Here is a 13,019-nt window from a genome sequence, read left to right on the forward strand (position 1 = left end):
AGAGAGAGAGAGTTTGGCTGGTCCTACAAAACAGAGCGAGGGGAAATAAGTGGGGAAAGGAAGTGTGGTAAGTGTGTTTTACGCGTTTGTGACTGCGAATCCATCCATGCGCCTCTCCATCTCATCCACCCTGCACCTGCGTGCCCTCAAGTTGCAGCTAAAACCTGAAATTCGGCATATTTAGCAGGAGTATGTGCTTCCTTTGATGAAAAGAAATGTATGGCAAAGACTTTATTACATATTAAGTAGGCTAAAAGTCAAGGATTGCATCTGACTGTTGCTCATATCGTCACACACTGGGCTGCGTTCTCCTTCTTCTTCGCGTGATTTACACAGAAGGCGCCTCTGTGGCAGTCTGGGAGGGAGCTGTCCTTCTTACGTGGTGCTGAAATTAAAATCCTGCCTCTGCTCAGCTGAGGGAGGCATGGACGCTGTAGTCCATGGCTCGACATTCTGAGCCACTAGTCAGCTGAATATAATCCCCCTCTTCCCTCAGTATGCAAGGAAGCAACAGATGACACATTTTTAAAGATTTATGGCAGTGGTATAGAAGAAGTTAAACAGTGAGTTGTACAGCAAAACACCATCTATCTATCTATCTATCTATCTATCTATCTATCTATCGTTGAATACTTGTTACATTTTTCATATCAAGTGCTTTTGTGAGCTTAAAAATAGATGTCTGTCATGTCGTTGATGAACAGGTGTTGGTGGTAAAAGCATAAATAGAGGTGGGCTGTCACTCCTCAGACAAAGAATGAATTGCCTCTCTCACCTGTGAAAGTGAGAAACATGGCGGACATTATTCACCCAGCGAAAAGAAAAGCCCTCCGTATGATGGAGCGACATCACCTTGGGGAGACAAATTAGACGGCTGATTTTTATGTTTTTTGCCCCGTCAGAGGCTTTAGCGTGATAAATCCTTCCCCGCATATTCCCCGAGATTGCAGTTGTTTTGTTGGCAACTGGCGCAGAGTGATTCATGGTAATAAGTGGAAGGACTGTTCCTCCTCCACTTTCTCAGACCTTTCCTCTCATCCCCGTGGAGGGTTTTTTTTTTTTTCCCTTTCTTGAAAATGGATGTGGATCACCGTTTGTTTGTTTCACTTTATGCTAGAGTGACAACAGTTGTATCCCCAGTGTGTCCCTATTAGTCCTTCCGAGCAGTGGGAAGCGGCGTCAGAGCAGGTGCAGCAGAGGGACCAAGAGGGACTTCCTGCTGCTTGCACAAAGCCAGTCCTCAGCTGATAATGTTGCTGCAGTAGACATCTATTTTCCATCCAATTTCTCCAGCCATTGTTGTCTGACTTATCTATTGAAAATCATTTCAAGCAGCCGTGTCAGAAAATTAATGAACTTCTCAGCTGGAAAAGGGCACTACTGCAACGAGGGGCCCAGGGTGTTGCAGAGCGACAGACTGTGTACCCGTGTTCCCTGCCCACTCTCCCTTTGTCATTGCTTCCCTCCTCAGCCTGTGACTCAGTTCAGATCAGGGCCAGCACTTTGTGCCATGTAATAAAATGTTCATTTCTCAAATCGGATTAATCTCCGTAAAGCCCGGCTTAGGACACCATTAGCATTCATTTCTTTCACTGCTGGGGACTTGTATCAATAATGGAGCCACCCCTACATTTTTCATCTTCACTGGGTATAAAACCTCTCAGGGGGTTTCACTCATCGAGAAAAGAAAGAAGTTACAGTGATCCGTTATCTACTCCCTTGCCTATTGTATTAGAGACCATGCAGTGCGGTGCAGGAGGTCTGGAGTAGGAGGCCAGATAGGAGCTGGGATGCCTAATAATGGAGATAAAGGAAGCCTTTATTATATAAAGATGAGGTTGACAGTGTAATGGTTTAATGATACCAAAAATTCAAAGAGCACAACAATATACTGGCTCTTATTATATCTAGGCTAAGTTTGTTCATGTATCCACATTCAGATATTCAGTGTGTTGCATTTAAATGCACAATATGCAATTTCTTTTCTGCTGAGTTAAAACAGTGAAGACAAAAAAGAAGAATTTAGACAATGTTGTGAAGCAGCTTGGGATCAATGGAGGTGTTTTCTTAATCGTTAAAGGGGCACTACGTAGTTTTGGAGAAGAAATTCAAACTCAATATTTACAATATTAACGTGGTAATCATGTAAACTTAAAATTTCTTCCCCAAAACTACATAGTGCACCTTAAAAGAACCGCTAATGTAAATCCATCTGCGTGACTGAAATATTCACTGACAAGGTTAAGTTAAAGGTTCAGTGTTCTATATCTGTTATCCTGCATGTGAAAGGTCTCGAAAGTTACAAAGGTCAAAGTCCGCCAACAAATGCTCATCTGTCCCACAGAAAACACTGCTCCTGAAACGCCTCATTAGTAGTCCCGCCTCTAATTCCATGACTTTGTGACATCACACTCATTTGGCACATGAGAATAGATTTAGCACAGCTGCTATGTTGTTGTTGTTGTTAGAGATGCTGGGTCGGGCATGTGTGATCTGACCAATCAGAGGAGACTGGGTATTCAGGCGGGAAGGCCTTAAAGAGACAGTCACTAAAACAGAGCGTTTCAGCACTGGACAGTATGAGAAACTGATGTGTTTCGAGCTTTTATGTGTGTAAACCTCTTCTACTAGTAACCCAAAATGAAATAATGAACCTGAAAATGAGCATAATGCCAACTTCCTCGCTCACTCTCTGATGTATCATCCGATGTTATGGCAACAGCGACCATGTGAAACACGGCATTACCTCAAATTATTGTTTTCTCTGTTTGAACGTTGTAGGAAACATTCGGGATCAAATAAATAGACAACTCAACACATTTATAACAAAGGCCTTGCTTTCGAACAATTAAATGGGGAAAGGTTACACATTCTATCTTTGACCTCCTACAATTGCCAGCTGCATGTGTTTACACTGGAATTAGCAATGATTAATGTACACAAGAAGGTGTCCTTATAATTAGGGATGATTGAATGTTTGCAGGTTTAAGCACTGTGGGAAATGTTTCAATTTTAGTTCAGTGGCAAAGTTCATGTACACTTTTGCAAAACAAAGAAATCGCCCAGCTCCTGACAAACCCCATATTTATCAGAAGTTAGTCCTTATCGGCTCTCGGCGAAGAAAATATAGAAGTATGGAGGATTTCGAGGTCTCGCCGGAAGCAGCAGTGATGTACGTACATGTAGAAGCTACGCGAAGTCCATCATGGCTGATGATTGCTGCTTTTACACGCGAGGTCAGCCCTGTGGCGATTAATCATGCATAGCTGCAGAGAGAGGCAAGAAGAGCGAGACACCTTTTAAAAGGGACTGACGTTTGGAAGACGCTCTCACAAGCCGGTAGTGAGTAAGCTCTAACGTGATGGTCCCTGACACGGTGTTGCAAGTCTGCATCATCGGCAGCTATTGTGAAGGTGATACAAACCCACACCCAAGTTTCTTTTAAAAGCGTGCTGCTGCCTGTAGGGTAAATGATGCATGCGCTGCTTTGACAAGAGCGTTGTGGTCGTGTTGGTCGGCTTTAAAAAATGTAGCAGTTTGTCATCGTTTTGCTCACTGTCACAATACAACCCAGTTTAGTCTTTAGTGGGGAAAAAGGGGAGCTGTGTCTAATCTGATTTACCCAACGTGGACGATCATCTGAAACTTGAGACCGCATGTTGCGCATGCTTTTATAAAAATAACCCGGTCTATCAACAGGCACGCCGGTCGCAGCACACACACACACAGACAGACGTGAACAGTGTCTGCAGTAGCCCCACTCATTAGTCATCCTCTCCAGCACGTCTGGCTGAATGTTCTGTCCAGGGAAAGAACAGCTGAGCAGGGTTACGGCCGCAGCACATTCCGTCAGTCGATGGATTAATCAATCGGTGTTCCGACTCGGCCCATCCATCTCAGAGAATAATCTGGGAGACATCATAAAAGTGCCATTCTGTCATTCTAGAGGCCAGGGAGCACTGCTTCATTTTTTCTTTTTTTTCCTCCCTAACCCTCCTCTGCCACTGTTATCGTGGGAGCAGGAGTGGATTAAATGGAATACAGATAAGTGTGTTCAGCGTGGCAGCGTTTCAAGTGTTTGCCGGTGTGTGTTTTTTTTTTATTCTTTGCTATTTTGAAACAACAACAGCTTGAAATATTTTTTGCTGCTGTGACTCAGGGCAAAACAGGAATCCATCCAGCTCCATCACTTTTCTCTCCCGGTTTCCTCGGCTTCCTTTTCGTGAAAATTCAGCTAAGAGCACTGACCTGAATTCCGGGCACATCATTACTCACCACTTGCCTTACATCACCCACCTTGCCAGTCGTGATGATGGTGTCTTCTCCACTTAGTAATCCTCACCTTCCTCTCCGCTGCCACTCTCTCTTGCCTTGACCTCACTGTAATGTCACATGGTGCTAAAACGAGAGTGACAGCACCCGAGGTTGGACTGATGTGACGGCTCCATTAATAACAGCTTGCATGAGTACAGCGCAAATGCTAACGACGGCACAAACACGCACTCACACACACACACACATTAACAGAAACATACACATTTGCAGCACTGTCGTTCTTCCTGCCTTCGGGGCAGCGTCTGTTTAAAGTGATTCTGACCCAGGCCACCACATTAATTCCTGTTGCTAAATTAAAAGGTGAAATGGGCCCGGAAAGGGTGGCGGGCTATCTCTTACTGCCTTCCCTTTATTTTTTACGGATCGTGCCTCATGGAGGTAAGATATTTAAGTCCTCCTTAGAGGGAAAAAAGCAGAGGGACAATAAAGAAGAAAATTGAAGTCAGGGAAGGAGAGGACAGGAGACCTCCCTCTCAAGTGCTGTCTTCTCAATCTTTTTGCTGTTGACAATGGAATTTAAAGTGAGCTGAGCGTGCTCGGGTGCTCTAAACACCCAAAGTTAAAAACATCTGAACTGGAGCGATGCCCTTCAAACTGGTTTTCGGTGGTCGCATAGCAACAGAGCCATGACTTGTGCATCCCCAGGCTGCTTATGAGCTGCTAGCTAAAATAGAGGTTTTCAATGGACACCAGCCTTCAGTGACAAAACCAGTGAGAATCTAGATTTAATACTGGCGGCTGTTTTTAAAATGCTACAAACCTTTACAGGGGCACTATGTAGTTTTGTAGAAGAAATTAACTGAATAGCTGTTCTCAGAGGAAAATAAGGTCCCAGAACACAGTTTGAAGCTAGTAAGGTGGCAGGGTCCGCCACATATAAACAAAGTAAAACAGTATGAAATTGTGTTGTCCTTCGAGGACTACACAGTGCACCTTTAAATCTGCTGCTGGTTATATCGGTGCGTTGTTGTATACTTTCTTCACATGCATCCTGTGAACTTCCTGTCACTTCCTCAGCCTCTGAGGAGGTACTAAAGCCAAAGAAGATCTGTGTTATAGTAGACACGAGCATGTGCGTGCATCCCCAAGAGGATGTAACGCTTACCTTTTAACTTGTAGTGTTGTTTTTTAGATGAAAAGAAAACGCCCTGTAGCTGTAATGGATACTTGACCTGTTAGAGCTGATGGGCTTCTCCCAGAGGAGAAGAAGAAGGCCTTTCTTTCATACAGTGCTTTGTCCATAACAAATTGCAAGCTTTATCTGCAGGGGTAGTTGCAAAAGATTTTTTTTTTCTCACTTGGCTCTCCAACGAAGCAGAAATAGGATTACACTAGGATCCATTTAATTTTCAGTGTGGCTTTCACAAGTGCAATCATCAACATACAGGGAACCTGGATGCGAGTCGCACTGAAGGGCAGTAAAAAAAAAAAGTCAGTGGCAACCTTGCAGCTGTTGCGATGTGCATGAATCAAATTGAGCAAAAAAAAAAAAGATGAAATGAAAAATTCAGCTGCCCTTTGAAAACACCTCACAAAGCTGTAATATTACAAGGCAGTGCATTTCAGTCGCCTTCACTGTGTTTGACCCTGGGCTAGGCAGAGTAAAGACTGGTCTCATCAGCTTGTGACTGCTGAACAAGCCGTTGCTCATTCATTGGTTAAGGAAAAAGAAAAGAAACATTACTTCCCCATGGGTGCGTGTTGTTTTAAAATGAAATCTCGTAAGTTCTGCTTCGCAGAGAAAGACAGAAATGAAGAGAGAGGATCTTCATACATGGGTACACAATTCAATTAAATCAACTTCGGATCAGTTATAACAGGGAAATTTAAATGTGAGGTTTGGCCTCTATGATTGTCTTTTCCGTTTCATATAAATTTTGTTAAGTGCATATGAGATGTCCCGTAATCAAAAGCCATTTAGTGTCGTCTGGAGCACAACAGTAAAATACTGTAAAACGGAGACCTCAAAATGAACCCTAATTCTCCTGCATATTATTATTACAGCAGTGTGTGTGTGTGTGTGTGTGTGTGTGTTTGCATGAGTGAAAGCACATGTGTGTGCCCTTCTGGAGACCCAGGGGTGCAGAGTGAGTGTCTGGGATCTGGACATCTGGGCCGAGCTTTGCCGTCTGTCTGCCAGATCTGCTTTTTAACTCATAAACCCAATCAGGCTGGCTATCAGATGGTAGCTCAAGCCGGCTTCGTAGCGGGAGTCCGGTCATCAGTCTAAACCCCACAATACAACACAGCAGGATCACACCCCGGCTAGCGGTCACACATTCTCGGACTGTTGAGCTGAACAGACATTAGATCATTCTGAGGGGGGAAAAAGCCATAATCTCTCACACCTATAAAGACACACAGGTCTGCTTAATCACAAGGAAACACACCCACTGTTAAATGTTTGACACACACAAAAAACCTCACAGACACAGGAGAGGACAGACTTCATACTCTGTTACGTGCTCACAATTATTTATCTGCTTTCACTCTTGAGCGCATGTGCATGCATGTGTGCATGATGTGTGTGTAACTGAGTGTGTATCCGTTTGGGTATCCGTGTGTGTGTGTTTTTTTTCCCACTACCCGCTCACCAACTCACCGTGTTAGTCTCTGACCTTAATGTGTCACTCATCCTGGCACCTGCATGTAGGCAAGGCTGCCCTACTATGATAGTTTTGATCTGACAAGGATAGACTTACACTTGATTTAATCCAAGTTGTCTCTATGGAGTCTGCTTAGGTACCAGTCTGTTTCTCTGCTCAGGTCAAGGCCTTGTGACAGCGGCTGTCAGTCCGTTCCTCTGCCGCATGTGTGAGGGAGGCAAGTAAAAAAAAAAAAGCAGCTTTGAGCTCTCGCTGCGGAGAGGCCTGGATGGATGGAGAGGAGCTCGTGCATGCCTTGTTAATGGGTAATCTCCCTCATACAAAACGCAAATTAATCCCGAACAGATGCCACCTCATATAATGAAACTCTTTGCTCTTGTTTCCAAACAGGCAGCTTGTCAAGAGCAAAGATGAGAAAACAAACAGACATGTTTTTTTTGTTTTTTTTTCACTTTAAATGTGACATTTTATTTCAAATTAACACATTTTCACAAAACGGCGACTGTTGGAAGTTCTCACCGATGTTAATCTGCATGTGTGCAGGTTGTCATGGACGAAAACAGCTCTCGAGTAGTTGAGAGGCAGTAGAGAGATAGCCAATCATGCTTGATGGGAAGAGAGAAACGTGTGTGTGTGTTTAGTGTGTGTGTGTGTGTGTGTGTGTGCGCGCCTGCCTACAGCCCAGTGGCTAGCCTCCTGGAGCCCATGCCAGACTCCTCAGCATTTGGCTGCAGCCCGTCTGTCACCGAGGAGAGAAAATATTCGCACAACATTCAAGGCCTTGTCATATTTCATTTCCTTTGAGTGAATTCATTAACATAATTTAACCATTGGCAGATATGTCTGAATGGAAGCACACGTAGGTATTATTGAGCCAACGTATGCACTACAGAGCGGATCCAAGTGAGTAGGATAATGTCACAGTATATTAGGATTTAAAAAATCCAGTTGTTTTGTGTAGAAAATGATTATCTAGTGCTGACTGTGCAATAATTTCTGACTGATTTATAAAAAGGGCCTTTCTTGGCTTGACTACAGTCTTTCTCTGGGTTAGATTTGAAGAAGAGACCTGCTGTTGAAAACCCACTACAAAGCTTCCACTTGCAAATATATCCGTCTTTTATTGAGATCCAAAAGCCTAGCTTTCTAAGAATCTGCCAGCAGTGAGGTTAGATCAGGTCAATCAACACTTTTCAAGAATCTTCTAGGTGAAGAAAAATACCACACTAGCAACCAGAAAACATCACACTCGATTCAACAGAATTCTTGGTAAAGTGTCTTGTGTGTTAATCAGTGTTTGAAGAAACTGGTGGATGGGGGACCAATCCCTGATCCACATGCTTCAATCCTCCAGCTTAGTTATGAATTGATTTTGGCAGTTTTTGTGTTTGGGAAGCCAGATGGGGATCATGTCATCAGTCTCAATTAGAGTGACCACTCAGAGGAGTGCTGAACAGTTTGAACCTCTTGCGAGAAACTTTTCAGATTCTTCTTGGCACTTTCTTAGAGTTTTGTGGTGGCTAGATTTTCTTATTTGTAGATATTCCAGACAATGTGTGTAGTCGTTTTAGCGTACTCCACAGGGAGATCTTTTGCTTGATGGCTCTCTGGCTGCGGGGGCAATACACAAACAAGGCAGACATCACAGCCTTACATAATAATCTGTTTGTTTATAGCAGAAGATTTCATGCCGCGCAGAAGTCAGTCGATCAGGTGTGCTATTTCTAAATGTTGTCGAGTGAGTATTCTCAAGCTGCCGTGACCTCCTCGACGAGTCCTTGATATTTTCTCGTGTGTGATTGTGAGGTTTGATCCGCTCTTGCTCTGGAGTCTGTCGCAGTGATATAGTGATTATGTTTAGTAACAGGGGAACATTCCAGGCTCTATGTTGACTGCTAATTGGGCTCCAGTGTAACGACTGTGTCATATTAATGACCCAGATCCAGCTCATTGTAATATTCATGAGCTGTGAGGATTGCCTTTTCTCTCTGGGACTGCATTTGCAGAGGTTTATGAGTGTGTGTGTGTGTGTGTGTGTGTGTGTGAGAACGCGTAGGTGTAGGGAACAAAGGTTGATCACTGTGTACAGCTCCTCTTCAATTTATCCTTTTGTGTTCCTGAAAAGCGGTTGCGGTGCTCGCAGCCCCTGATTCTATGATGTGGGTTTTCCCCTTTTTCCCATTGCCATTGATATGAAAAAGGTGTGTGTTGATTTAAATCTGCATCTGATCTGCAGGAAAGTGTTGTAGGGCAATCGGCCCTCTTTGTGTCATGTTACGTTGAGAAACAGACGGGGGGAAAAACGGGTTTGAAAACCAGGTGGTGTCTGTTAAATCGTCCGTTTCGAAAGCAAATCCAGAATGTGCTGTCTTTCGCAGAGGATGACAAAGCCCTTTGGGAGACTTCTTTCAGGGCAGCGTGGACAGGTTAAAAGGGTCTTCTGTGCCTGATGAAACAGGTGGGACCCCGACAGTCGCTGGCACGCAATCCTTCCTCTTCCTCCCCCCCACCGGTGTGCTCCTCATTTGCATAACACTAATCTGAGCATAAAGGAGAGTCAGATTCTTCCTGCATTCATTAGCTTCATCTCAAGGTGTTTCTTTATTCTATAAAGGCCCTATCATGTCCCGGCCATCATATTGCGTATATCTGCGCTCTAAGGCACAATTCTGCTGCGCTATTTCTTTTTTGCGATGCCTGAATTGGAATGTGGAGTTTTGTAGTTAAAAGAGGTCATATGAATGTGAGGTGTCCCTCGCGGCTAAGAAGGCGAAAACCACCTCGGTTCGGAAGCGGAACAGAAACAAGTTCCTCCTATTGTAGTCAGGACGAGATCACAATGGACGTAAACGGTTGACTGATAAGACAGGACAAGGTCCTCTGAAGGACAAATGAGTGTCACACGCTCGATAGTGGGATGTACAAGTTGGGAACCGCTGCCTCGCCATTTCCTTATCGCCGTGGAGAACAATCGACCACAAACCTCACCCTCGCTCTGAACTCACTGTGTGACTCTTCCCTAATTGGAATTCTTCTTTTTGTTTCATTTTGGCGTCTAGTTTTGAAAGATGAACCCTAATGGCAAATTGTGTTTCCTTGTACAGAGTAAAATGATGCATTAAAAAAACACTTGCTTCTCTTTCTTCCAAAGACAAATTGGATTTTAATGAAGAATGAAAGTGGCTCCGTGGAGTCTCTGGCACAACGTTGGATGCAGCACAGTAACTTTTGTGCAGTGATGAGGCATTCATTACAGCCAGTTAAGAATGGCAGCTATCAATCTGTAAATGAGCTGTATAAGTCATATAAATTATACTGCAAGTGTAGGAAGCACGCCCATAAATGTCAAAAATGCAAATGGACTTCAATGGATGGCTGGGCAAACAGGGGAAGTGTAGAGGAGGTTTTTTTTTTTTCTCACTCTCTCAACCCAAAAAGCGAGGATCCTCCATCCTCTCATTTAACCTGACAATGGAGGATTTCATCATTGTGAGGGGGAAAGAGATTCACTGACTTCGGGGAGATCTAGTCTTCTCGGTGGTGAAAAAGGAGAACAAATCTTCACAAGACCGCTCGGCCATTTTTGTACTCATTTGTTCCGACATCAAAGGATCGGCAGCATTGTGATTACAGCCTCTGTAAAGTGGACCCTAATCCGAATTAATTGATGGAGCAATGCTGGAACATGCTAACAAGAACTGTATTGTTTTCTGTGCTTCAATGAGAAAGTTCAGCATACATTCTTAAAGTACAATTACATTTTTTTGGTCTGTTTTCCATTGACTTTTCATCTGCCTGTCAACAGGATTCTTTTTTTGGCTTTCAGTAACATCTCATAGGCTCACTTATTTATGTGAAATATCATCCTGGGACATTGACATGACATTAACATACATTATTAAAGGAGACATATTATGCTTTCCCTTTTCTTCCAGTATTTTATTTATGTTCTTGCGCATGTAAAAGGTCTTAAAGTTGAAAAGGTCAAAGTCTGCAAGCAACAGAAGCTCCTCTCTCCCACAGAGAACACTGCTCCTGAAACGCCTCGTCAGTAGTCCCGCCTTTTAATTCAGTGAGTTTGTGACATCACTACTTCACACATTCGCATAATTTGGCTAGTTTGGCCCATAAGAATTGATTTAGCACAGCTGCTCCGTTGTTGTTAGCGAGGCCGGGTCAGGCATGTTTGAGCTGACCAATCAGAGGAGACTTGGTAATCGGGAGGTGGGGCCTTAAAGAGACAGGAACTAAAACGGAGCTTTTCAGAAGGAGGGGGCTGCAGCACTGGACAGTATGAGAAAACTGCATCCAGCTTAACACTGTTTGCCTCACCTACCCTTGTCTGTCCCTTCTGGGCTCCTGTAGTAACATGGCGGTGAATAGAAACCACTTCCTCTTTAGATATAAAAGACTCCTTCTCATTCTCTTCAGGTGATTACACACCGATGAATCAATTATGACTTAATTATTACCCATACCTATGAATATTATAATCCATTTCAGCCAATGGGTCCCCCTTAATCATCAACTTTAAAGCATGGAAACGTGCACCATTAAAAGGTTATTAAAAGTCAATATAGATTTATATTACATTGGTATTTGTTAACCTACACATGAGCACTTAATTATTAACGTGTGTTTGAAAAGAGTTTGGTGTTAAAATCTCAATTCTAATAATAGTGTAATCGCTGATAAAACCCCTTAAATTTGCTTTAACCTAATCTGAAAAAGAAAGAAAGTGTTATTTCTTCTGCCGAAGTCATAGTTTAGCTTTAAAGAAGAGAAAAATTAGCAAGCCACTTCAGTAACTGCCAGTCGCTGGACATAACATCATTCAGGCTAACTTGAAATGATCTTGTGAGGAGAAGTGTTTTGTGTGATAATATTACTTAAACGGTAAATACCACTCCCAGCACCATGAAATTAATCTAACAGAATTAAATTAAAGAACTTGGACCGGGCTCAGGCAATTATGAGCAAAGACGGGAAAAAAACAGATTTAATAATGGTGATGAATTACATCAGAGTGTGCAATACACCCCAATTCACCTTTTGTGGGAGCAGGTCAGCATACTGTATTTTGGCACTGAATAGATGCATGAATAGAACCTGCTGCAGGCACATCATTACCTATTTTATTTGATTGTGAAATGTATCACCCATTTAGTTTAATGCCTTCCTCACCTTGAAACTGGGTAGCAGGCCAAGAAGACTGCTGCGTGTGCTCTGAATGTCCTGCGTGCTGATCGTGGTCACTGTGGCTTTTCGGTGTGTCAGACCTGCTCGTGAACTCGGAGAGCGAGTTAACGTCCACTTGCCAGATGCCTACTAATCTGCTGTCGTGTGTTGTGACATTGCAGTCCCACTTTCTCTAACTGTGTCTTTGGCTGTCATTCAGCTTAGCGGGATTGGGAAACCTTCTCTCTACCTCATCAAGGAAGTGTCTGGCATAACGATGCCCCCCATCTGTGGACTTTGCAGGGAACTGGCGTTTTGAATGACAGTTGCCATTTCTATGGTGGCTAGCTGAAATTCGCAGAAGCCACCGCATCTCAGACATCACTCGGAGTGTCTTATAATAACCTCAAGGTGCAGGAAAAGAAAAATACAGACGTTCAAATACAGAAACCTTGAGGGAGTGTGTTAGAATGGAGGATTACACTTTGACATACCGTGGGGGGAGCCCTCCCCTTTTCCGTTGCAGCTGAGGTCCAATGTAATTTGCCATGTTTTAAGCTCAATGCCCAGGGGCTGTTACAGGATTTAAAGACCTTATGATGTGCGAGACCACATATGCCAATAAATAAGAAAGTAAATACAGGGTGCAAGAGAGATGGACTGAAGAAAGCAGAGATGAAATCCTGGCTATCATTAAGGGATTACAAGACATTCATACATATACGCTTAGTGTGCCAATAGTGAAGATAAATTAGGAGAAAATGGAGAGTAACAAGTGGGAAAGCAAACTGCCTCTACCATCAGTTATCTATCAGCTATAAATGTATTAAAAGCAACACTATGTAGAAAAACATTTTGTGCTCCTGTGCTAGCGGTGTAAACACTGACACACCCCTAATC

The 13,019-nt window shown here is 43.3% G+C and overlaps 1 protein-coding gene across 6 annotated transcripts in view; it reads left to right on the top strand.

Annotated features, from left to right (window-relative positions):
- The window catches only part of lrrc4ca (leucine rich repeat containing 4C-a), a 179,962-nt gene that overhangs the window by 124,999 nt on the left and 41,944 nt on the right, over positions 1 to 13,019 (top strand). Inside the window, exon 1 of one of the 6 annotated variants that reach the window (XM_084365068.1) lies at positions 6 to 67. The exons of the other annotated variants lie outside the window; for them this stretch is intronic. The gene's annotated coding sequence lies outside the window, so the exon portion shown is untranslated. Of the gene's footprint in view, positions 1 to 5; positions 68 to 13,019 lie in introns of those variants that run through there. 6 annotated transcript variants of the gene reach the window in all.

Source organism: Pagrus pagrus, assembly GCF_965226575.1.
Source record: "Pagrus pagrus genome assembly, chromosome: 10".
NCBI classification, from domain to species: domain Eukaryota; kingdom Metazoa; phylum Chordata; class Actinopteri; order Spariformes; family Sparidae; genus Pagrus; species Pagrus pagrus.